We start from the raw sequence: 27,605 nt of genomic DNA on the forward strand, positions 1-27,605 counted from the left end.
ATCCATTAAGGATTATAAATATAAGGTGGGTATATTTTTCTGTGGTATTTTTTATATTGATATATGACCATCGTTTATATTTGTTTGATATTGATCATTATACACTGTGTTTGAGTTTTCTATGTGTATACAGTATGTGAAAATTATAAGTAAAGATGTTGGGGAAAAAGCACAGCTGTATGGGTGTTTGCAGTATGTGTGCACATTTACTGATATAAAATACAGTATATACAGTATTACTTTTATAGACTGTGTATTTGCAAATGGTTTAGGAAAACATTACTGGGAATACAACTCATTATTTAAAAAAAAAGTTTATCTGATAACACTTTATGTCATCTAATTTAAAAACAATAGTTTAAAGTGAAAATGAATTATTTTTTTTTACAAATGTTTCAATTTGAATACATTTTTTTATTAGAATATTTTCATTTTGAAGATTCATTTTAAAGTAAGTTGTATGTAGCTATATTTGGAAAATGTATGTCTTGAAATATATCTGGAGTATAATATTTAGTAGACTCCAACAGTTTAACAATGTACAACATCTAAAAATAGCCTGCAACATTTTTGTAATGTGATTTTGGACCTTTGTAACCTAAGCAGTAATAACTTGCCGTGTTTGATATAGAAATCTGTCAGTATTACTGGCTACTGTATTCATTTACATGCTAATGCTTCTCATGTGCATAAATAAGTTCCAGTTTCAGCGAAAGTCTACTTTCTAAATTGTTAAAGTTGTTACTTTATTGTTCAAAGAAAATGTGCTCATTTTTACATAATAAATATTCTGTCTTTCATGGTTATTTATAAACAAGCCTTTCCTTTCATAACAATGGTAGTTTGACCTCCAATGAGAAAACATAAGATTTCTAAGCAAATGTTTTGAGAACATTTTATTTTGAAATGATAATATATTGTGTGGTATACTACTGTAATTTTTACAACATTTGATAGAACATTATAAATAATAGCTAGAAATGAAAATAAAATCAATTTTAAAATCAGTAGGCAAAAATCTGTTCCATGGTCTCAGATTATATTAACTTCCACTTCCCAAGAAGTCATTTCAATTGTATTGTACACTAAAGTCAGTAAAATTATATTACAAAAATAAAAATACAAATTGGTGGAGTTGAGGTGCAATTTAGAGTCATTCACATATATTAAAGCAAAATGGAAGAAGAAGAAGCAGGTCATTTGCAACAATTGGCATAAAGGCTCTTGAAGGAGAATGCTGGATTTTAATATTGAGATAAAAATAAAAATTTTGAGTACTGATGGCAGATAATGTGTATATTTATTCTTCTATTTTACTCTCACTTCTCAAAATAAATATGTGTTTTCCTGCTACATAGTGTGAATAATTCATTTCTATAATCAATGTGATCAAGCACCTTAAAAGCTGTGGTGGAGGTACTCCATCAGACTACACTTACCCTGTCCACCTAATAACAATACATTTGAAGAGTTTGTGGTTAAAGGTGAAATACACAATTTTCTTGTGACAGGTGCTTTGTTCTGTTCATCTAAATAAATAATTTTCATCTACAGTGTATATATGTTCTGTGAGTTTGTTCCAGGTATTTACAATTCTTTCAATAAATAACTCAATATTACTCACATAAATTCCACACAGATGACAATATAATGAATGTTCTCCCTCTCTAAGAAAATATAGTAACACGATTACAGAAAGTTGGTAAAGAGTAGAGGTGAGAGAATCGATTTGAGAAATTCTAAACTAAAGAAGTTGCAGTGGAATTTTAAACACATTGGGGTAAATTTACTAATATGGGATTTCTATTAAAGATAGGATGTTGCCCATAGCAACCAATCAGATTCTACTTATTTAGACATTTCTAGAAGATAATAGAGAGAATCTGATTGGTTGCTGTACACAACATCCCATCTTCAATAAAACTCCCATCTTAATAAATTTACCCTAATGAGTATTGAGGTTCAACAGAACATTTTTCAGTGGAAAAAAGTTTCACTGATTCATTCTACAAATGTATTTTTTGCTGTATTTGTACAAGCCCATTATAAAATGTAAACTTAAATTTAAAAGAGATGATGCTGCCCATACCAATAAGATTCTGTCTATCATATTCTATGATTAGTTGCTAACATTGCCTCTTTTAATTTTAAGAAGCTTTAGTAAATTCCCCTTTAGCAGTCCAGGTATTAGTGATTTTAAAAAGATAATATAATTTAAAAGAGGATCAGGAAACGCCCCAACCCTCTCTGGAAGATATAGACTCCTTTTTGCGCAAAATCAAACTTCCCATGTAAAACCATCAACACCGAGAGAACTTGAATACCCCATGGAGGTTACAAGAAGTAATGGAAGCAATTAAGACATTGAAGGTACATAAAGCTCCTGGGCTGGACAGCTTTATAAATAATTTCTTTTTAGAATTTCAAAAGGAGATTGCCCCAATTCTGCTGCAGGTATTCCAAGAGGGGAGACAAACGGGAACATTCCCAGAAGAAATGCTCAAGGTGCGAATAGTAATGATAGGAAAGGAAGGAAAGGATTTAATATCTCCACAAAATTATAGACCAATCGCCTTGCTAAATAGCGATATAAAAATATATGCTAAAATGATAGTAAACAGGTTGACCCCAGTTTTGAGAGAATTAATTGGAGCAGAGCAGACTGGTTTTATTATAAATAGACAAGGTCCAGATAACATCCGTAGAGCAATCCATATATTGGAACAGGCAACTCAAAGAGAGTTTCCACTTGTGGTTCTATCGTTAGATGGCGAAAAAAGCCTTTGATCGGCTCCATTGGAGATTTATGGAAAAAGTTCTTAAAAATTTGGGTATAGAGGGAAGTTTCCTAGAAGCCATAATGGCTCTGTATTCAACTCCTTCAGCGCATGTGTTCTGTAATGGCTTCATCTCTACTAAAATCCCCATCTCAAATGGAACAAGACAGGGGTGTCCCCTGTCTCCTATCATATACGTCCTGGTGATAGAACCACTTGCGGAGCTCATTAGACAAACAGAAGAAATGAATGAACTGATTGCAAATAAAACGCAGCATAAAATTCTACTCTATGCGGATGATGTACTACTCTTTCTGTCAAAACCAAAAGACTCCCTCCCAGAGATATTACATATAATAAACAGATTTGTAGAAGTATCATACTATAAAATAAATGAAAGCAAGTCGGAAGCCCTTCCGATATGCATCGGTCTACCAGAATTGACAGCCTTAAAAGCAGAGGACTAATTCAGATGGAAGGAGAATGCACTGCAATATCTGGGTATACAACTGGTCTCAAATGAGGCAAACCTGATAGATTTTAACTATGGCCCTCTGTCACATCACTTAAACAGGAAAGTTAATGAGTGGACGAAATCGGAAGCGATTCTGATGGGCAGAATAGCAGTAGTTAAAAATTTTCTTCTCCCGAAAATTTTATATCTTTTCCGGGTCATCCCAAGATCACTCCTCAAATATTGGCTACAGAGATTTTGTTCAGTACTAAACAGATATATCTGGGGTAACAAGCGCCCAAAAATAGCGAAAATATATCTAATGTTCCCAAAAAATAGAGGTGGGCTGGATTTTCCTAACCTGGAATTATATCAAGCAGCCACAATGATAGACTTGATAAAACAATGAAGTGGTCCCTCTAAAAATAAATGGGGGTTGGAAACTGAGGATAATTACGTAGGAGACATCCCCCTGAGTGACATAATATTGCTTCCTCCCCAAATCGGAGAGAAAAGTCAGATCCAATTAAAATCAACAAAGGCGGTTCTTAAAGTGTGGTACAAATTCTTAGACGAACAGGGACTATTGGGCACACCAATAGGACATCTGACACTAGGAGCTATAACGAAGATAATACCAGATTTAAACCTAGATAGATGGAGAGATAGAGAAATAAAAACACTAGCAGACCTCTATAAGGATAAACAATTGATGTAATTCGAACAGATGAAAAGGAAATACGGGATTGCAAATACTGAATTTCATAAGTATCTGCAGATTAGACTCTGGTTGCAATCCGACATTTTTGTCACTAGGGAAATGAAAGGTTGCCAAAAGAAATGTTGAACCATCTTTCAGGGTCGAGTAGGAAGGGAGGGATAACATTCTGGTATAAGAGATTGGCACAAGGGAAGGTAGAGGCGAAAACCAGATGGCAAGAGAAATGGGAACAGGAGCTGAATTTCTCCCTTGAGATACCGCTATTTAGAATGGTGCAAAATATGTCTAAATCTGCGATCAACATTGAGAGATATTTAAAAATCTTCTATCAGATCTATTACACACCAAAAAAAGATCAATATAATCTTTCTGGACCAACCAGATGTATGCTGGAGATGCCAAGAAGAAAAAGGGGATATAAAACATATCTTTTGGGGTTGTAAAAAATTGGAAGGATTTTGGCTGGAAGTGGAAGATTTCCTCTCCCGAAGCTTGGATATCAGAATCCAACTTACAGCACAGATGGTGCTACTACATATAGGGCCTTATTTTGGTTCATTCTTTCTGACAAAATCCTTCTTAGATGGGCAAAACCATGTGCACTGCAGGGGGGCAGGTGTTACTTGTGCAGAGAGAATTAGATTTGGGTGAGTCATTTTGTTTCTGTGCAGGGAAATTACTGGCTGCATTATTTTTACACTGCAATATAGATCTCACTTTGAAGTAAAACCCAACCCAAATCTAATTCTCTCTGCACAAGTTACATCTGGCCCACCTGCAGTGCACATGGTTTTGCCCATCTAAGAAGGATTTTGTCAGAAAGAATGAATCAAAATAAGGCCCATACGAGTTCACTCTTTCAGACAAAATCCTTCTTAGATGGACAAAACCATGTGCACTGCAGGGGGGCAGATGTAACTTGTGCAGATCTAATTAGATTTGGGTGGGGTTTTACTTCAAAGTGAGATCTATATTGCAGTGTTAAAATAAAGCAGCCAGTATTTACCCGGCAAAGAATCACCAAAAAATTACCAAATCTATTTCTATCTGCACATGTTACATCTGCCCCCCTGCAGTGCACATGGTTTTGTCCATCTAAGAAGGATTTTGTCAGAAAGAGTGAACTCGAATAAGGCCCATAGTCCCTTCCGGTGTGAACAACCCAAAGAGATCTTTTAAACCAAATACTCAGTGCTATAAGAACAGTGACGGCCCAACTTTGGAAACAAGAGCAGACTCCAATACTCCAGAAAGTGGTAAATAAGGTAAATTATAATCACAAGATGGAAACTCTAGATAAAAATGAGAACTCCAGGATAGTTAAACTATAGAGAGATTGGGAGATATTCTGAGAAAGGCTCATGGGCCAGTATATATATAAAGAGGCTGGGGAGATAGAAGAGAGGGGGAAGAGATCTCCTAAAAGAAAGGCCCATGGCTCTCCCGCCCTCTCCATCAGAAATAAATAATTATAGGATATTTCTAGGGAAGATAACATGTCTTGTCATTTTATGGGGAATGTGAGGGTTGTAATGTATCTTTTTTGTTTATGTCATTTTTGTATGTCATGGTTTGTGTCTATGTACTTATTGTTTTTGAGGGGAATACGTGTACCCTCGGATATGTCATGTGAAAAATGTATTTGATATAATAAAGAATATAAAAAAAAAAAAGATAATATGTGGAGTGCTTTAAGAAAACTAGTAGATGGGTATCACAACTGGGTATCACACTAATATACAAATAATATTTTATTATGTAAAATATTTATTAAAAATCATATATGCTTAATGCCTAGGCAATATTTAGCATAAATCATTGATTAAATTTCTTTGAAATAATTTCTAAAAGTTTACAGATTTGGGAAAGGAAATGTAATTCAAGATATACTTATAGCAGTCCTGCTTGTTCCTTATTATGCTTCCTTGATGGAAATGTGAAATCCCCAATTGTAGCATCCTGAGTTAGAGGTACTGGATGAATAGGGTGTCCATGAATGGACTGGGGGTGAATGGTCAAGGTGGAAGCTGATCAACTGGGTATATTAATGTGATTCCCAGTGGATGTACTAGTTTTCTTAAAGTGCTCCACATATTATCTTTTTTAATTTATGCTTTGTTTTTAGGGGATTGGCCTCCCCCTCCGTGTGAGAAGCTTGTCAAAGCACCCCATTTTATTGGCGCCCACTTTCACTCACCCACGGGAATCTTTTTTCCACAGGTATTAGTAATATCTATGCACTGGTGGCTTGATTAGTAGCTCTGTTATTTTGATGTAAAAAATTGTGCTGAAGTCTGGATATTACAAATACATGTACTGTTTGAGTACATTGAGGACCATGGTTTCAAATATTAAGAAGTCAATCAGAAATACCCTGTGCAATGACTAATAATTGAATAGGACTTAGCACTTTATCTATCATGAAATGCAGTTTGCAATTAGTTAAATGCCCTACATAAAGACATGGGAATGATCTCTTTTATTATTGGATAGTGTCTATAACAATGCTGAATGGTTCTTCTATTGTGACTTTAGCTTGAATAGAAATGGTTCAGACTCAGAGAAATTAGACACAACTGAATTTAGGGTTTCTGCATAAGGCCTAGTAATGGCTTAAATCTTTGTGCCAAAATCAGACATTGTAATGAGACAAAATGCCATTTTCATGGAAATCTCAGATCTCACATGTTTTCAATAACATTCTACAATTATAAAGCACAAATGAATATGCTGCCCTACAGTATATAAAAAAACATGCAAAGAACTAAAATACATTAATTACAATTTAATATTGAGATAAATTAGGTTAAAAACAATTATGCTCAATTTTTTTTGATGACATCTAAGGGCACTGTGAGGACTCTCATCTGACATTTCACACTTCTGAATATAGGCAATGGATCATTGTTAAACTTGAACTTAAAGATGATAATAGAGACAATGCCAATAGAGGTATGTGTTATTAGTTGATTTACCAAAGAGGGAGGGAATTCACCTGCTTGGCATGTTCCACTCTGCCTCTTGAACCCGCTTTGACTGGCACTTGCAGGGATTCTGTGCATGTGCCTGCCAGTCAATAATATTAAGGTATGGAAGCCATAGGCCTCTTACTTCAGGGCTCCCCCAGCATATAAATGACCACTTAATGGTCTGGATATTTAAACACCAGTTTTGTAACAATGGACAATAAACAGGACTCAGTCGCTACTTTGTGAACATTATACACACTATCATCCTTAGTTTGGTCGATTTCCAAGTCTGGCAGTAGGAATTTCAAGAAGTATTAATTAGTGGGACAAGGGGGTATAAGTATTGGTTTGGGGAGGGTACAGTTTATGCCTAGATCAAAGGATATAATAGAAGAATTGAATTGTGTTGGCTGAAACAGGGGACAAGTAGTCTCAACCTGGTGGGCAGCACCGAGGTTATGGGGATGAAGAAAGTAAGGGGGTGACTGCTCTAATAAACAAGGTATAACATGTTGCTAATAGCAATATCGAAATATTTAATAAACAAAATAAAACACATAAACTGTACAGTAAAAATATACCAATATTGGCTTAAAAAGTGACGTGACTGATTTGAAAGTCCATACGGTACCGTATTTATGAACCAGCTGATTTGGTTGTGGTTCTTTTTCCGTTTTTGATCTTGCCTCACTGTTGTATAATAGTATTGGTGGCTCCAAGTGATCCCATGGGCTGCCTCGGTGGAGGATGCAAAGTCTACTGCAGTTCTATAGCCCAATAGATAGTAGGGGTTACCTCTTGGTTGTTGATCCCAGGAAAGTTTGAGTCCAGCAATCAGATGTTCTTCAGAGGCTAAACGGTTATTCAGCAAAGTGTGGAATGGTTCAAATGGATCTGGTAAGTCAGCCCCAGGTGGTTCACCTGGGGCTGACTGTCTCTATGGTGGTACTGACAACGTCTCTATGGTGGTACTGACAATGACAGGGTTGCTCTGGCATGTGCCAATAGTGGGTGAGGTTGGGCAGTTCCTGTCATATTTCTATTTCAATCATTCTCACTTGTAGCATCATTCTCTTTCATCACGGGCTTCTCCCTGGCCAACTACTCTTCTATTTGGCCACTTCCCCTTAATGTTCCCCAGCAGAATCAATCACCCTATGCCAAGGGGATTTGTCAAAACAGGTGTAAAAATTGCCATGCAAACATTTTTATTCATCATAATGATCTGTAATGTTTACCTTTTATAGGAAATATAATCTTTTTTATACAAGATTTTTTATTTGAATTGATATAACAAATGTGAGAGGCACTGGCATTTTTAGCTGATATTTTGCACATTTCTCACAGAGATGTTGGAACTCAAAGGGTTACCACACATATTTTAAAATATTGTCATACCTGGGATTGAAACCCATCATGTCTCACATTGCAGTCAGATACCTAACATATGCCCACAATTTCATTGATGTGCTCTTGACATTTCCCAAAAACTTAAGTTGGGAACACACTGTACAATATTTGTTAATGATATGCACATTTTTTTTTAACAAAAAACAAAGTTATTGTTAAATTATATCATTGTGCATATCATTCAGTGTGTACACACTATAACACTGCATGTTCCCGACAATTGTTAACAATAACCCCTATTGTCTGAACATGCAGCAAAATCTTACAATATTGACTGTATGTTCGGGGGTGCTGGGGGTGTGTGGGGGGGTCCTGATGACAGAAGACTGTAAGCATACAGAGATCAAGATCTATTTACTGGTGCTTGTCAATGAAAGATTACAGATAAAAGCATTAGAACAAAAAAAGTCGTACTATCAATGTCAAATAAATGTGGATTAAAACATTGTACAATCAATTTAAACATAGAGTCGTCATATCTTTTTTTCTTAAATACTGAAAGAAACAGTGTACTGGCTTGAAAACACTCAAAATGAATTAGAATCCAGTATATTACACATATGTAAGATCACCCTTAGTGGTATGTGGTATAGGGATAATACACTTTGCAGTCAGTAGGAGGCGTTAGAACTTTATTCTGAAGCTGTTATTTGTAAACTTTGATTGGCAAGTGCCAAAAAAAGAGACCTTAATCTCTGTAATGTATCACTTTTACCAAGCTCAACAAACTGTACACTATGCATATGGGTAGAGTTAGACTATTATTGGATCTAAAGTTAGTTTACACTACTTTATCAAATAACCTTCACTAATTTGTCCCCATTGTCTTCTTTTTGTTAAAATGATATGTTGAGATATTTTTGCTGTTGTTTAAGTATGATTTATTTTCAGCAAATGCATTTTTTCATGCTCAAATGTGACTTTGTGCTCACAAATGAATTCTCCACAGACACTGTTTATTTGTTTTATTTCTTTAAACTCACACATTGGCTGTAGTCCTTCCTAAATCCCTTTTCATAAATATTGGCAGACCTTCAGGGCTTAAACATGACAGCCAGGTGTAAAATTACTGTTCTGCATCAGAAATAAAACATAGAAGGTCTTTTTCTCTGCACTTGTTTTGTGAACTCATGCAGTACAGCTTACAATATGTTTCATTTACAAATTTTGTAGCAAGTTTTCCAGACTTAGCCGAGGTTAGAGGGTGTTCCAGTCTAATGTGCTTTAGAAAGAAATCACTACCCTACCAATTGCTACCACTATATTCATGAAAAAAAAACCCATTAATAATTCATACTGTATACAGAAATATAAAATAATATAAAATATTTACATATTGATAACTATACAGGAGTAATAAGTGCTTAGGCATTTATTATTTATTTATTCACAGTTTCTTATATAGCGCATACATATTCCACAGCACTTTACAGAAAATATTTGAACATTCACATCATTCCCTGCCCTAGTGGGGCTTACAATCTATATTCCCTACCACATGCACATGCACATACACACATTCATACTAGGGTTAATTTTGTTGGAAGCCAATGAACCTACCAGAATATTTTTGGATTGTGGGAGGAAATCAGCTTATCTGGAGTAAACCCATGCAAGTACGGGGAGAATATACAAACTCTGCAGAGTTAGGACCATGGTGGGAATCTACCCATGACCTCAGTGCTGTGAGGCAGTAATGCTAACCATTACACCATCCGTACTGCCCGCTTTAATATGTTAAACCTTTTTGCAAAACTTTGTACTTAGGCTAAAACCTAAAAGGTTTTTAAATGTAATGTTCTATTAAAGATGCATTTGGCTACAATGATTAAATAAAAGGCATCTACAGCAGATTATAACTTTAGAAAAAATGGGTACTAATTTATATATGATATTAATATAATGAAAGAGATGTTATACTTTAAATAAAAATATTTAAGACGACTTCATTTTAATGTGCATATTACTTTGGTAATGTAGTCAAATCTTAGAAAGTCAACACTTAGATGGTTAAAGCATAGACACCAAAATGTATTAGCATTAGCAGCAAACCTCGCCGGTTGGGGGTATGAGAATTCCCTGAAACATAGAATAGGGCGAGCGGCTGGTGAGGGGGTTTATTGCCATAAAAAATACCCTCGCCAACCGCATTGAATACATGCCAATGGCAGGTCAAAATGATGATAGTTAAATATAGTCACAGTAAAAATTCTGATAGATAAAACATGAATAATCATAAGGTCAACAACGAAAATGTAGATCTTAATGCCAAAAGTCATGATGTTAATAGTCACAATACTGATTGCAATCAGCTTACACATTCTAACAGCAATACACCTGAGAGAATAGAGCACTAGCACACAGTTTGATTTAAATAATCATACAATACCTATACTGATTTCAATTGATATTATGGTTCTAAGTTTTGAATGTTTTTATCTTTCTTATTTTCTCTTATCACCGATCATCAAAGATAACAATCTACCTCTTTGTAGTGTGGCCATTCCGTGAGATGCTACTAATTCAAAGTTTTCGTACAGTAGTTATTCAAAGTATTCAAAGTTATCGTGCTTAACAAATTACAAAAGTAAATGGAGTAAAAGTGTACTTTGATAAGTATATGTAATATATTTTCATATTAATATGTTTTTGTAATGAAAATATTTAATACATTGAATAACATATCCATTGTATTTTTTTTTCATGATAGAAGTCAATTTCATGACTATGAAATATTTTGTCACTGAACTATTTTATGGCTCTTAACATTGATATAATCTCTCCATCTTTTTTTCTTTTTTTCTTATTCATCATCATCTTCTATAACAATTTATATTCATCTTATAATACACGTATGTTTTTTCTTACCGTATATACTCGAGTATAAGTTGACCCGAATATAAGCCGAGGCACCTAATTTCACAACAAAAAAACTGGGAAAACTTATTGACTCAAGTGGGACCATCACTCGAGTATAAGCCGACAGGGGGCTTTTTCAGCATAAAATTTTTTCTGAAAAAGTAGGCTCATACTCGAGTATATATGGTACTTTTGATTTTTCTTTTTGTGTTATGTTGTTGAGTATTTTAGTAATTCAGTATGTGAGCTACCTAAGTGTTCTCTTCTTTTATGTGTTTAATGTTTTTTTTTTCCATACACAGAGTATATAACAGTTTTATAGTATTTACACAAAGCTATACAAAAAATATAAAACTTGTATAAAAAAATGGTGTAGCAACCTATGTAGACATATGTTTTCATCTGAAATCACATTGATATTGTTTTCCTTCACTTACTTTGTCGAATCTCCTCCCTTACTGATGGTATGACCAATTTATTCAAATAGAGTTTCTCCAAGCCATATTACTAAACTCCAGTATTCACCACCATTACCATGATTCTGGCTCCTTACTCAACAAAATGCACACTGAAATATCCCCTATGTGTTGGAGAAATTGTATTGAAGGATGGAACATTTCTTCATACAGTATGTTGTGGAGATTCTTAAAACTAGTTGCTCTCTGGAAGGAGTTCTAGGTGCTCTGGCTAGCTCCACCTTAGGTATTCCAGTCTCTTTAGCCCCAATATACATTAGTCTTCTTTCTGTATGTGCCCCAGTGGCATATTTTAATCAAAATAAACTATTTGTTCATATAGTTCTGGCAGCTACATGTGTTATTGCATCAGCATGGAAATCAACTGAGGCACCTACTATGAGTGAGATTATAGCTAAAATATAGCAAATCCATGCTAAGGAATATAGCACTAGCATAATGAGGGTCGCCCCTAAAAAGTTTATAAATGTATGAAAGCCATGGGCCTCTTACTTCAGGGCTTCCCCAGCATTTACATGACTACTTTATGGTTTAGGTATTTGAAACAGAGGTCTTAACCTACTAAACTGCCTTGCCATTGATTTAATTAGTTTGTTCCCCTTAAATACCTTTCTCTCATTACTTCTTTGTCTCTTTCCCTTATTTCTTCTCTTTTTCCTTTGTCCTTTGCTTTTGTCTTTTTCATTTTAATATCTTTTCAATAGAGGAGCCTTTATAACTTGCATATTTTATTTTTCTTCAGGACTATTCATTGTTTAAAAGGCCAACAAAATTCTGGCATGTATTAAGAGGGGAATGGAAACTAGGGGCTCAAGGGTAATTATGCCACTATATAAAGCATTGGTGAGACCTCACCTAGAGTACGGAGTACAGTTCTGGGCCCCACACTATAAAAAGGACATCATAGAATTAGAAAAAGTCCAAAGGCGAGCAACAAAGCTTATTAGGGGAATGGAGAATTTAAGCTACGGGGAGAGATTAAGCAATTTGGGACTATTTACATTAGAAAAGAGACGTTTAAGGGGGGACATGCTCAACATGTACAAGTATATCAAGGGCCAATATAAGGAACTGTCACACACCCTATTTTCTACTAGAAAGGAATCTAGGACGCGAGGGCATGAGTATAGATTAGAAGAAAAAAGATTTCATTCAGCTAGTAGAAAGAATTTCTTAACGGTCAGAACAGTCAAACTCTGGAACTCTCTTCCCAGAGAGGTGGTAACGGCTGGCTCATTAAATGCGTTCAAGGCAAAGTTGGACAAACATTTACTGGAGAAAAACATCCATGGGTACAAATAAGAAATATAATTTGTCTGTAAAATACCAGAACCTACCAAATCAGCAATGGATATCTATACCAGGTTGAACTAGATGGACGCAAGTCTTTTTTCAGCCTTACCTACTATGTAACTATGTAACTATGTTTACCTTATGCGGGCAATTTCTTTATCTTATGATATGGTGCAATACTGCTATTAAACCTCTTCATATGTCATCTTCATAATGTCTCTAATCTTACTAATAATTATGTTTTAAAGAGAATTTAGCCCTTTATGATGAGCAAAGATATTCCATCCAATGTGATTGATAGGGATACCAATCAGGCAAAGTCTGTGTCCACTAAACCCACTTCAATTTATGGTGCTCACCATACTGTACATACTGTAGGTAATATAACCGCTTCTGGGCTATAATCATATTCTGTTAATTGTTAAACATAGTTGACCTCTTATCCTGTAGATTATAGCCAATACAATGAACATTTTGGCCATACTCCTCTGTGCATGCTGTTACCTGCAAACATGCAGTATTGCCCTAAAATTATCTTAAAAAGTGTGCCGGACTTGACTTGAAAATGAAATTTGGATTAATCTAAAGTTGAAAAGTTTCACATTTTTTCCTCCACTTTCTTTTTGAAAAGTTGTTAGACATTTTTTGGGAAGAAGCAGAGGACAAATGTAGGGTTTTTTATGTGAGATAGCTCTTTTTTCAGGTTAGGGTCTGTTGACTGGGCACGATTGTACATAATTATATTTCTAAAAACAAATTCCTGTAGTTGTTTTTATGACGTAGTACTTATTCGTATATGGCTTCCGAGTTTACAACCAGCCCAAACACTGCTGAACACGAAGTCTGCACAGATCAATCAATTCTGTGCAGTGCTTCTTTGTTTGAAATTAAAAGGAAGTCTTGAACATAAAAAAATAATAATGAAAGTCCCTCCTCCTAAACATAATAAAACCCATTCTCTTTGAACCAGTCCTGGACTAAATCTATATGGGACAATTTGCAGAGGGTCCCCTTTATTTAAAGAAAATAAAGGCAGAAGAGGACATAAGGGTTCCCCCATATTTTGGGACCATCAATGGGATCCAGTAGTCAATGAGGTAATGCCACAGCCACGGAACACAGTTATGCTGGCCATTAGCATTAACTCCCCAACTACTCAGCCCTGTGCTATCACCCCTGAGTTTACAGCATTGAAGTGTAAAAACAAATATTATTGTACTAATGTATGACAACCTTTCCACTTTTTGTGTTGTTGGAAAATATTAAGTAGATTAAAAGGGTCCCCCAATGTAGTTCTGAGTGAAGATGGCAGCCACATTAGAAATGAATGTCAAATTCCTTAGCATTTCAGAGTAGGACTGTTTATCAAGAAAATCTGATTTTATAGAGGAAATGGAAGGGCTGTCTGATAATAAGATACTTTGTGCTTAGCCATCAGTCCATCCACACTGGTGTCATAGATTGGCTCCAACTACCTTCTCCCTGTCTTCATCCAAATCTGCAGCCATAAGCATTATCCCTCAGTTACATTATATCTCTAAAATCAGTTGCTAACAAAGCTTTGCCTTAGCGAAGTCTTCCACATGTTCCAAGAACTGTCTGGACACAGGTGACCGGAAGTTACGAGCGGCCAGAGTGGATGATAAGAAAGAGGATGTGTTTTAGGAAGCACTTTTGGGAAATGGAATGAAACCAATGGAGCAGTCTGGATGACAGGACAGGGAGGGCTATATCATGAAGAGAGGATGTTGAATGTAAGGAATTGAGGAAGGATAAAGTAGACAGGTGAGGAGAAATCCAGATGAGTACATGAAGTACAGAAAATATACAAAACTAGTGGTCTGGACTGAAGCATCAATTTTTGACACACATTGCTGATTACTAGGGAGGACACATTTTTAGTGTTAAAGAGTTAATAATAATAACTCCATAAATGTCTCTGAAACTCACATGCCATTAGAACAATCCACTTGCTCATCCTGATCCCTGTCTTCCAGTTATGTGATCAAAAGACAAGCAGACTGCAACAAATTACAGGAGGTGATGTGTAGCAATAGTATCTTGGTCTCAGATGCAGCAGCTCTAGATAAAAAAGTTGTAGATAGTGTGATCAATGTTAAAACTGTATTGTGAAGCCGACAAAAATAAACACACTAACTGTATTTTGGAATTCATACAATAATTAAGATGACAAACACCCCAAAATAGGCTAATGCTGGCAGATAGCAATGGTTAACTGGTACAGAGTTATAAGCTTTATTGCTGGTACGATGTATTCACTGCACAAGTTTGGCCCCACTAGTATTGAATATTGATTGCTGTAATTTCTTAAAAGTTACTTCTTTAGTATTTCTTTGTTGCACTTAATAATAAGTCTGAGCAGTTCATGGTATATATTCAATTGATGCCGGATCCATTCCGAAGTTCTTTTGCCAGAATGGATCTGGCATCCATTATTCAATGCAGCAGCCAAATCCTATGTCAGATTTGGCTGCTGACTGGCATGGCCAGCGCAGGGACTGGGTGAGCGCGGCATTGGGAGGCTCAGGAGCCGGTATGCGGGGTAGGTACGGGAGTTGGCAGGTGTGTATGGGAGGGTTCGGGCGGCGGTGGGAGGGTGTAGGCCGTGGTGGACAGGACGACGGCGCCATGTAAACTGCTGCTGCTTATCCAGTGCAGTCCTCCCTGCCTCAATCCGGCATCTTTTTATGTCGGATTAAGATTGGAGGAAACACAGCAAACAACCTTGGTGTTTTGGCTGTGTTTCCGTCAAAAGCAGGTGGATTAGTGGCTATGCATCTGCTTTTTGGCAGGTCAAAATGAGATAGAAGATGTGGTGTCAATTGGATGAAAGTGGAGGTGCCTTGGGGGTGGGGTGGGGGTTGGTGACAGTAAACTGGCAGGAATTATCAGGAAGGGGTAGAGTGCATTTTTACATCTAAAAATACGTTCATTTCTAAATAAGAGTACCTGTGTTTGAAGACCATCTCTACTTTAATATATTGTCCAAATATGGCCCCTATCATATACTACATAACTTATGCATTAGAATTTGTTACATACAGTGATTTTTTGGGAGGAGACAGCCCCCTTTAATGTGATGTCTTTCCACAATTATTTTATTCATCCAATTGCAGTCAATAAAAATTGTATTGTACACCTCAATTGTCTTTCAACATATGGAACTCAGAAGTAGATAAGAAACCATTTTATTCTGAATTGTTACAGTACAGAGGAATGCTGAGCCTTCAAAGCATAGCACAGACAAATAAAAATAAAAATATCACTAAGCATTTATTTATTATTCAGTCTGTGCAGTGTTACCAATCACTTTAGCAATCCCATAACTTTGATGTAGGGCTCAGTTCTTTCTTTATCCTTTACATGTAGATGCGTCGGATGTCATCAGAGAGAGCAATATGCCATATGTTATGTTAAAGACGCATTCATAATTTCCCAGATGATGTGTTGTATTCAGGACAATATGTGCTGGTATGTAAATTCAAGTCAAGTGTCTGTGAGCTGAAAATGTTTGCACTGCCAAATCATGCTTAAGTGGCAATCATGAAAATGTGAACAGCTTTTAAAAAAATGTTCTTTGCTGTTTCATTATGCACTGAATAGGCAATTTCATTTACATGAAATAGGTAGTGATGGTATTAAGGCCACAAATAGAGTAGCTCTAGGGCAACATAAAATTATTGTCTATTGAAATATGCTGTTTGCCCTTCCTTTAATCTAAAGTAATCATTCTACTCCAAAAATTGGCTTTCTGACTTGATTATGAATGTACCACATAAGATAGTATTTGTATTGTTTTTAAAAGGAAGAAAATGCTCATGGTTATAGATAACAGAAGCAACAGAACAATCAAAGTAGGCATAATATATAAGACATTTGATTCTTTAAGTGAAAAACTCCAGTGCCTGTGTTGTGAGGGAAATCAGGATCCTGTCTTAGGAGTAGTAAATGCCAGCACCCTGCGCGGTGGAGCTAATAGGATTTTGCGGCTGCTGCAGCTTCAGCTTGAGCAAAAAGGAGAGAATATGCTGCTGCAGTTCCAGGGCTGTCCAGCCAGTGAGACTGTGCTCTGTAGGTGTTTGTAAGGTAAGAGTGAGTGGTGAGTGTGTATCTTGCATGTAAAATTATGTGTGTGTTTTGCTAGTCAACAAATTTTACGGGAGATAAGATTAAGACTGTGTGGTGGGGGAATAAGGCGGCAGGGTTTAGGGTTAGGCACTAGCCTGGAGGGTCAGGATTAAGGGAAGGGTTAGGAAGTTCACCAGTGTGATAGAACTCAGGCCGCAGGGTGAGGGAGGGCAGTTTGCAGAGTGAGGAATTGTGTCAGTGTGATACAGTGCAGGCCACAGGTTGCATCTGTGTGATAGAGCACAGGCCGCACAGTGAGGTAGTACATTAATGTTATAGAGTCCAGGCTGCAGGGTGAGTGAGCATGTCAGTTTTATAGAAGCCAAGTTTCAGGGTGAGGGAGGGCATCGGTCTGATAGAGCGCAGTTTGCAGAGTGAGGAATTGTGTCAGTGTGATACAGTGCAGGCCACAGGTTGCACAGGTTGCACAGTGAGGTAGTACATTAATGTTATAGAGTCCAGGCTGCAGGGTGAGTGAGCATGTCAGTTTTATAGAAGCCAAGTTTCAGGGTGAGGGATTGTGTCACTGGAGTGCATCAGTGTGATAGAGCACAGGATGCTGAGTGTGAAATTGTGTCAGTGTTAAAGAGTGCAGGCCATGTGGTAAGGGTGTACATCAGTGTTATGGGAGCCAGGTCGCAGAATGAGGTAGTACATCAGTATTATAAAGCGCAGGCTGCAGGGTGAGGGATTGTGTCAGTTTTATAGAAGACAGGTTGCAGGGTGAGGGAGTGTGTCAGTGTTATAGTGCCAAGACCACGGGCTGAGGGATCGCATCAGGGAGATAGAGCATAGGCCAAGGGTGAGGGACAGCATCAGTGTGATAGAGCGCAGGCCGCACATCAGTGTGATGGAGTCCAGGCCACCAGTGAGGGAGTTCATCAGTGTAATAGAGTACAGGCCACAGGATAAGGCAGCATGTACTGTGGGAATTGTGTGTGTAAGCAGTTTAAGAAGTATGGGCCTTATTCTGGTTCACTCTTAGAGGCAAATTCCTTCTCAAATGGACAAAACCATGTGCACTGCAGGTGGGGCAGATATAACATGTGCAGATAGAATTTGATTTGGGTGGAGTTTTTCTTTAAAGTGAGATAGTCAGTATTTTCTCTTCACAGAAACAAAATAACAACCAAATCTAATTCTGTCTGCACATGTTATATCTGCCCCACCTGCAGTGCACATGGTTTTGTCCATTTGAGAAGGAATTTGCCTCTAAGAGTGAACCAGAATAAGGCAATATGTGCTTAATCCTGCTGTTGGTTTTAAAAATTCAAGGAAACCCCTACATGTTTTGTCACATGAATTTTTAATCCAGCGCTGGCTCTTTAAGCCCGAGGCTGGTTACGGCCGTGGGAGAGGAGAGACCCCACGCTGTATTTTCAAATGATTTATTTATTTTTCCTATTTTTTTACACTGCAGCCTGTACGGATATGACTGATTACAAATCCGTAAATATGGCAGATCTGTATCTAACTAGCTATAAACCCGATCTTTTTTCTATTTGTATACATTTGATAGAAAATGTAAAGGTACTGTACATGTACTGTATGTCATTATTTATTTATTTTGTTAACAAATTCTGATTAAAAACGGTTGTCATTACCCTTTGAGTGCCAAGTGAATTTGTCAAAATAGGTGTGAAAATTGCCAAGCAAACATTTTTTTATCCATTGTAATAATATGTAATGTTTACCTTATATAGGTAATATAATCCTTTTTTACACAACATTTTTCATTTGAATTTATGTAACAAATGTGTGCGGCACTGGTGTTTTCAGTAGATATTTTGGACATCTCTCACAGAGAGGCACTCAAAGGGTTAATACCTTAGTGCTTACAGACTGTTGAGTTTATTTTATGTAGCTAAAATATTGGCTTAATAAAAAACTGTACAGAATATCATTGTACTGTAGAAAAAAAAAACTGCAAGAAAGGTGATAAGTAACAGCTATATTACAATATAATAATGTACTGAATATATCAATACCCATTTTAAAAGGAACATTACATGCTAAATCTCCTGGGAAATTTTCAAAAGAGCAGAAGGGCACAGCAAAGTAGAGAAGTAAAAATGCAGGACAGTTCTCTCTCAATTTGCATGGTCATGTTCAACTCAGGCCATAGTTGATTGTTATTGTACAGTATACAGGGAAAATGTTGATTATGTTGTATTCTTTTTCATCATATAAAACACCCTATTTTATATATATATAAAAACTCCATACTACAAGGTGCAGATAGGATTAAGACTCCTGCTGTTTCCTACAGCAAAGGTAATTCATACTGCTGTACTACATGAGTGTATCTGATTGGCATGTGAAGTTATAAAGGTTCCCAGTGGGTGGAGCTTTCAATGCTGGGTAGCAGCGGGCTAAAAATGGACCAGTTTGGTCTTAGCTACTGATCAAAGAAGCCATGTTTGGAAAACAAATGTGTATAAGTCATTCTTTGTAAAGCAGACCTTTACAAAGTGGTGTCAGAAATTTGAAAGTTGTGTTAAATGTGTGCTTCTTCTAATGGATGTGGCTTGGCTTAGCATGGAGTAGGCAGCTTAGCATTGTAGCTCCCTATAAATATCCTCAATTTATCCTGCTCTGCTTGTACCAGAGGCTGAATAAGATCATACCTTACGTGGGAACCCCCTATGCACACCCTGTGCTCCTTTGGAGTGCTGCGGGAAACCAGATGACCATGGCTGCAGAGGGACGTGGAGAGTGGCCTTAGCGTGCTCAGAGCCACAAGCTGCACTGATTCCCTGGTGACAGTCTCGGCTCACTAATCCGCTGGACACAGACTATCCTTACCCCTGCCGGGAGCTGCAGCAGATGTTGAGGCAGCCGCGGAGACACAGATGGGAGCTGGAGATAGCGCACTGCTGCAGGCATCTCAGATCAGCTTTGACACGTGTCTGCCAAGCCCTACTGTACACTGGTGTTCCTTGCTGGTTGCAGATGGACCGCAGGGGCCACTAAATATTTCATACTGTGGGTTATCATCTGCCTGGGACTATGTTAGAAAAAAAAAAGCATACCATGAACCAAGAGGCTAAGTGTGGTGTTATACCCGCCACCATCTTGCCTTTGCTGTCTGCCTGTAGTGTGAGTGTGACATATTATATTAGTGATGGCTGGCTCTTTGCACCAAATACTTGAAGCCATTAATGGCTTCACACAGAGGATTCTTGCTGCACTTGGAGGAGTGAATATTGTTTCTTTAAATCTTGCATCCGTGATTCATGTGTCGTCTACATCATTAAACTTTTTGTATCTACCTTGTCAAATAGAGGTATCTCCTACTACCTTTGCTACTGCTTCATCTCCTGTCATTGAGTACTCTCTGGAGGTCTGTTCTGCGGCTCTGGAGGCAGAAATGGAGCTACAAAAATCCTTATTTACATACTGCCTATATCTATCTCCATATTTCTGGAAGGATGGGATATTCCTAGAACTCTTGTCCCTGTCTATGACTAGAAGCATGTCTTACCCTATATTCCCACTGATTGCGTGAGACTTATTCCTGAGCCAGGGCTTTCCAATGAGCCCAGCCCCGTGTCACTAGCCCCTCCGGGAACCAGAGATATCGCTTGTCAAAGCTGTAACGTTTTTCCCCATAGGATAATATGGGACCCGTTAATTCCGACCCCCACCCGGATCTGATGGCTGCCAGTTTCCCCCCTGGCATCACAGAAGCTTGTTGTTGATCTTATTCAATTCCAAATTGCTTCAATTCCAAAAGGCTGGTCCATATCGGTCAATCGGTTCCAGAGATATTGTGGGTAAACCGATTTTTTTATTTTTAAGTGTAATTTCATGGCTGTTCATGTTCTTTGAGGGCAAATTACCCTGGAACAAAACGTTCCAGTTTCACTGGACCAAAATTATTCAAAGCCCACTCAAAAGTTCTTCAATATGATACTTGTCTCATGTAAATGGGTCAGTTGGTTCCGAAGATATAGCCGGTTAAATGAGATAACTGGTTAAAGGGGGAGGGGTGGTTTTCTCTCCCCCTCACACCAGAAAATGCAGGGATTAGGCTGGTGTAAAATGGGCCAACCAGGGAATGCATTTTCTGGTGTGAGGGGTATTATTTCAAATAGCCGGGACCTGCAGTGCTCTGAATACAGCCAGGCACTGCCACTGTCAGTGGCTATTACTTCTGCCTGGTGGTGGCTGTCCCCCATTTACCATGAGCATGTATTCCCCCTTGGCAATGAGCATGTAATCCCACATGGCAACGAGCATGGAACCTCTGACAATGAGCATAGAACCCCTGGCAATGAGCATGTAGATAAGCAGCACTTATGTAGCATAATTTTTAATAGGCATTATGGTGTTTGGCATAATACATAATGGACATGATGGTGTGTAACTTAACGTGTAATGGACATTATGGTGTAAATGTTTAATGCGCGCCTTTGGCGGACAATGTCCCTGTTTATGAAGCGTATTGTGAATTCTGGCTCAATCCGTGTGAAATTATGTGAATTTTGGCTCAAACCATGTGGCATTATGTGAATTTTGGCTCAATCCATGAAGCATTATGTGAATTTTGGCTCAATCCATGTAGCATTATGTGAATTTTGGCTCAATCCATGTGGCATTATGTGAATTTTGACTCAATCGTGTGGCATTATGTTAATTTTGGCTCAATACGTGTGTTATTATGTGAATTTTGGCTCAATCCGTGTGGCATTATGTGAATTTTGGCTCATTTCTTGTGGCATTATGTGAATTTTGGCTCAATCCGTGTGGCATTATGTGAATTTTTGCTCAATCCATGTGGCATTATGTGAATTTTTGCTCAATCCATGTGGAATTATGTGAATTTTGGCTCAATCTGTGTGGCATTATGTGAATTTTGGCTCAATCCGTGTGGCATTATGTGAATTTTGACTCAATCCGTGTGGCATTTTATGAATTTTGGCTCGATCCATGTGGCAATATGTGAATTTTGGCTCATTCCATTTGGCATCATGTGTAGTGGGCAAGTATAATGGGGTCTAGTATTTTGTTTCATAATGTGTAGAAGTTGTATATGGTGTGGTAAACTACACTCAAGGACACGCCCCCTGTTGAGTGGCCACACCCCCTTTTCCGGAGCCTTCAGTGCGCTCACAACTACATCCTTCACTTTTGTCGCCATGGTGGGCCTGCGTACTTTAAATGCCAGGGCCTATTTTTACTCCCATTCCCACCCTCTCTCTGCCGCTCTCTTAGCAGGTACACTGGCACCACTAACACCGCCCTTCCCCCACCCAAACCCTCTTTTATCCTGGTGCCCCCCCCCCATGTCATTTTATCCTGGATCCGCCCCTGACCTTATGTCACTAAAAAATAGATCTACATTAAAGATACAACCACACTACTTAATCATCTGGGTGAATTTAAAGATTTGCAGGACAACTTTTAACTGTTAACTTTTCTGCCAAAAATTCCCAGTGGGTGGGCACTGCATTTGTAGTTATGCCACTGGCCACATGCACCTAAAAACATATTCAAAATTCGCCCTTACCTTACTCAAGACACTGCAAAAACTCTAATCCATGCTCTCATCATCTCACGCATTGATTATTGCAATAGTCTCCTTATTGGCCTTCCCCAATACAGACTCTCACCACTACAGTCCATCATGAATGCAGCTGTGAGGCTAATCTTCCTAGCCAGACGTTCATTGTCTGCAAAGCTACTCTGTCAGTCACTTCACTGGTTACCTGTATTCTACCATATTCAATATTTTACTTACACACAAAGCCATAAACCAAACTACACCAACATACATATCTTCTCTTATCTCAAAATATCTTCCAACACGACCTCTACTCTCCTCCCAAGATCTGTGTCTCTCATCCACACTCATTACTCGCTCCCATTCCCAACTGCATGACTTTCTTCTGGCTGCACCCACTCTGTGGAATGCCCTCCCAAGCGCAATAAGACTCTCCTCCAGTCTCCAAACCTATAAGCTTTACCTGAAAACTCATCTCTTCAGGCAAGCTTATTAAATTCCAGAACCAGTCACAGAACCTTGCATTCTGGTAGAATCAATGCAATAAAGAATACAGTATCTATCCTTATGTATCAATGCCTAGTTCCCTATAGATTGTAAATGTGCGAGCAGGGCCCTCCTACCTTTTGACTGACTGTAAATACCCTGTTTGTTGTATCACTGTCTCCTTTTGTAAAGCGCAATGGAATATGCTGCGCTATATAAGAAACTGTTAATAAATAAATGCACTCGTTGTGTATATAAAGTAAGACCTGCCTCTATCTTAGTTATCTGTGTGTTCACTTTGTTACCTGATATTATGCCTGTTTGCCTGATGGATTAAATCATGTATTTTTTTTTTTTTTTATGTGCTGTGCTTCCCTTTGGGGTATTGGAGTCTTTCTTTGTATTTATCTATTGAAAAGCATGGAAGCTCTCACCAAATTTCGATCGCAAGTCTTTACTCCATTACATCAGGGGCATTATGCAGAAGCAGGTACGGTCAACATTTTGGTCCTTTCAAAGACCTTTTTCAAGACCCATACTCCATCATGCTGTGGATGGAGTTGGGGTTTTGAAAAAGGTCTCTGTGGGGACCAAAACGTGATATGCATGTCACTGGAGACATTTCAATTAAGTGAAATATTTTTAATGCATCCATATCCTTCTACATACCTTTTGGGCTGATTATACTCTCCTGAGAGATACCACCATCTGTCCACATCATATATGCATGAAACTCCAATGGTGATGGGTGTATGACACCATTACATGCTGCCATCCCATGTAAATAAAGCACTCATGAAGCATAACCATCATAACCTGTTTACCAATGCTATCTAAAATGACAATTTTAATGAATTTACAATACATTAAATTACAAATTGCAGCATTTATATCAATAAAATAGTATCATAAAGTAATGTGTAAATAAAGTTATACCATAAATAGTGGCTCAAAAAATAAGGTTAAAATTGCAAAATAAGATATCACCCTGTTATACAAATAATATTATATACTATAAAGAATAAAGTAATGTAATGGTGTAATATATTTACATGCACTAATAAGACTACATTACAGGTCAAGGATATTTAAAAGAAACATTTGGTACTTATGTAATGTCTGGGCTCCCGTTTTTCTTACGAGACCGCGTCCGCTCGCCACGCTTCGGGCACGGTGGCTCGCTGCGCTCGCCACACTATATAAAATCAACTCCATGCATAGTTGGATAGTAGGCGTATGAAAAAATGGGGTGCATTTAACATGGGAGCCCAGATAATACATAAGTACCAAACATTTTAACTCCAGTGTTTCATTTAAACCCATCAGCATCCAATGTATCTAATTTGATATCCATCTACATTCTACTTAAAACATCATTACTTTAATAGAAAAAAGAATATGATCAATTAATTTTTATTTAATTTATTCCACTCCATGACCAGCATGACTGCATTGTCTGGCCACTAGTTGGTCACTGTGGCCAGTTTCCAAGGCACTCCTAATACTGTAGCTGATCGATGGAGTGCCATGTGTTTCTTACACTGACAGTTTTCTCAAGTAATACAAGCCACAAGGGCAAATAAATACATAAATGAAAAATATGGTTGTACAAATAAGAGGAAAATGAATTGTTTATTTTTTACTTAAGTAGAGATGATAATCAATATAACCCACTATTAAGGCTATACAAATAACACATTCAAAACACTTTAAACAACCAGGATTAAGGTATAAAAAGTGTTAGGTTTAAGGTATGGATGGGGCCAGCTATGATGCAAAGCATGATGGGAAAATGATGCATACGGTATAGCCATAACATTAAAGTGCATCATGACGTATAGTCCTAGAGAAGTGTTCTATAAAAAGCATAATGGGTATTGCCCCACAGTGGCTGTCAAGTCTTGGCTGGCAAACAAATGTAAATATAGTAGTCTATAACTGTTAACACTAAAGCATATATACTGTACTTTAAAAATAAGTATAGCTTCAGTCTAAAAAAAGATTAAAGATAATTACAAACAGCATAGACAAAAATAGGTTGCCCGGAAATCCCCCTCCTCTTGGCAAGTGCCTTAAATTATGAAAACAATAGCACTGGTATATAATATGATCAACAGAGCTGCCACAAAATCATGCAGTTTAAGGGACAGAGCAGAGCTGCTGGTCATGCCTAGTGTACCAGCTTATTCTACCACATTTAGTGTATGTGTGGATCTAAGCCTTCAAACATCGCAATGGACCAGAGAGTATCTGCCAGGAGGAAGAGACAGGAGCCTTACCATGAAGTGGGAGATTGTGAGTATAGAAAGTGCAGTACTGGTTCTATTACTTTTATGTATTTATTTCCTATAATATGTTTAAACATTTTCTGACCACATATCTTATTTAAATGTTTGAAACAGCCTATACTATAGACCAGGCATATCCACTATTACTATATTACACTGCAATATAGATCTCACTTTGAAGTAACACCTCACCCAAATCTAATTCTCTCTGCCCATGTTACATCTGCCCCAAATACAGTGCACATGGTTTTGTCCATTTGAGAAGGAATTTGCCATTGCGAGTGAACCAGAATAAGGGCCCCAGTGTTTACAAATACCAATTTTCAGGGCTGTTACTACTACCCCAGACTCCTGTACTTACTCCAATGCATTGCAGAGTGGGAGATTTTGGATAACATTTGGAAACCACCCTCTAAAAATCCTGCGGTTGCCACTGAACAGCAACAACATTTGGTAAATTTTAAGTGCACAAAAATGTTTAAGTTTTAGTCACAGGTATTTCTATACTTTAGTAGACATTTGTAACTTTATAATTTGTATATTTTGCTAATTTTTATCTTGATTGTGCAAATCAGAGATCATTTGGAATATGACTGTTAGAGTATTAGTGGGAATTAATTGAAAAAAATATATACTTAAAGTGACACAATGTGGTTGGCAGTTCTTTTTAGTTATCTTTAGTTAACAATTATCTTATTTTTTTATTTATTTGACGCATTAAATGTAAATTAGGCTTGTTTATCTATGTGTAAATACTTATTCTATTAAGGTTACAACATTTCTGTGTCTGTAAATGTCAAACACAGAACATTTTCAAAACTTGATGCAAAGGGACAGAGCAGAGCTGGCCCACTCAGGGTTAAAAAAAACTAAACGCAAGCTTATTTCTATACAGTATGTGTGTAAATTAAAAAAGATAAAACCGCATCTAATCTAAAAGTAGTAACATGATAAGTTTATGAATGCCGTTAACTATATACCTGCTTTCCTCCTAAAAAATGTCAGAGTGGTCTGGAGCACTCGGTGCTGGCTGACTGCTCGATCCATCATTCGATGGTCGGCCATCATCGGAGGATGGGGGAGGTTCCCACAGATGGAGGAGGTGTTCACATTAAACATCCCCTCGCAGACCGTTCTCTCGGCGTCTTACCGCATTCAGACGGTGTGAGTGATCCGTACAGTAGGCGGGGTTAAGAACACTCGGTTCCTGTCCGAAATACGCATCCGTCCGAATTAACTAGAATAAGGGCCCTTGTGCCACACATCATGATGCCCATTACATACTATATAACAAACCATAATACATATTTGACACATAAGTGCAACTTACCTACATGCTCATTGCTAGGGGTTTTTGCTTGATGCCAGTGGCTTCAAGCTCGATGCCAAGGGGGCTTCATGCTCGTTGCCAAGTGGGATTGGACCATACTTGGTCACTGCCCACTTCTCCTGGGTCGTCAGGGCCAGGTATGTCCTGCTGGTGGAGTGGCTGACTCCCATGTTCCCTTGCTGCCTGTGTGCTGCCACACCTGGCTTATGCTGGGTAAGGTGCCGCCAACATCGGTCCCTTCGTGTGGGTGTGCCCAGAGGTACAGGTTGGATGCACTGCCTCTTTAATGCTGCCCTGAACGATCACCTCCCAGCTGCCGCCGTACACTGTCAGCGGCTCTTCTACGCTAGACTGCAAGCCAATAGGAGCTCATGGTACGGGAGAGCAATCTTTAGAAACTCTCTGTGAGGCGGTGATTAACTGGGCAGCTCCCAACAGGGATAGGTGCATGGGGTCAGGAGGCGCTGCGGATTGTTGCGCCGTCCTCTCTCCTCACAACTTGGAAACACTCTATACTGGGCTTGCTGGCTTCCCTCAGTCAAAGCCGTGCTGACACTAACATCACAGGGCACGCTGATAACTGACACAGCGAGCAAGGGGAACAGGGACCCAGGGTCATCTTAAAAGCAGTATGGGCCCGCTGAGCAAAGTAGTGCAGTGGGAGCCCCTAAATACATCTACAGTATCACACAGCCTTGATTTTTTTAAGAAAGTAAGCCTTACTGAGGCCATTAATTTGCTGCTGGCACTGGAGCTGCTGGGGAGGAATGAGAGGAATGGGGGGAGAGAGGTGAGCTAGGGAGACAGGGATGGGGAGGGCAAGAGAGGGGTGCTGGAGAGACAGGGATAGGGAGATAGAGGGGACTGGGAAAAATGGGAGGGAGGGG

This window comes from Crinia signifera, chromosome 5 (assembly GCF_055691185.1).
Source record: "Crinia signifera chromosome 5, ASM5569118v1, whole genome shotgun sequence".
NCBI classification, from domain to species: Eukaryota; Metazoa; Chordata; class Amphibia; order Anura; family Myobatrachidae; genus Crinia; species Crinia signifera.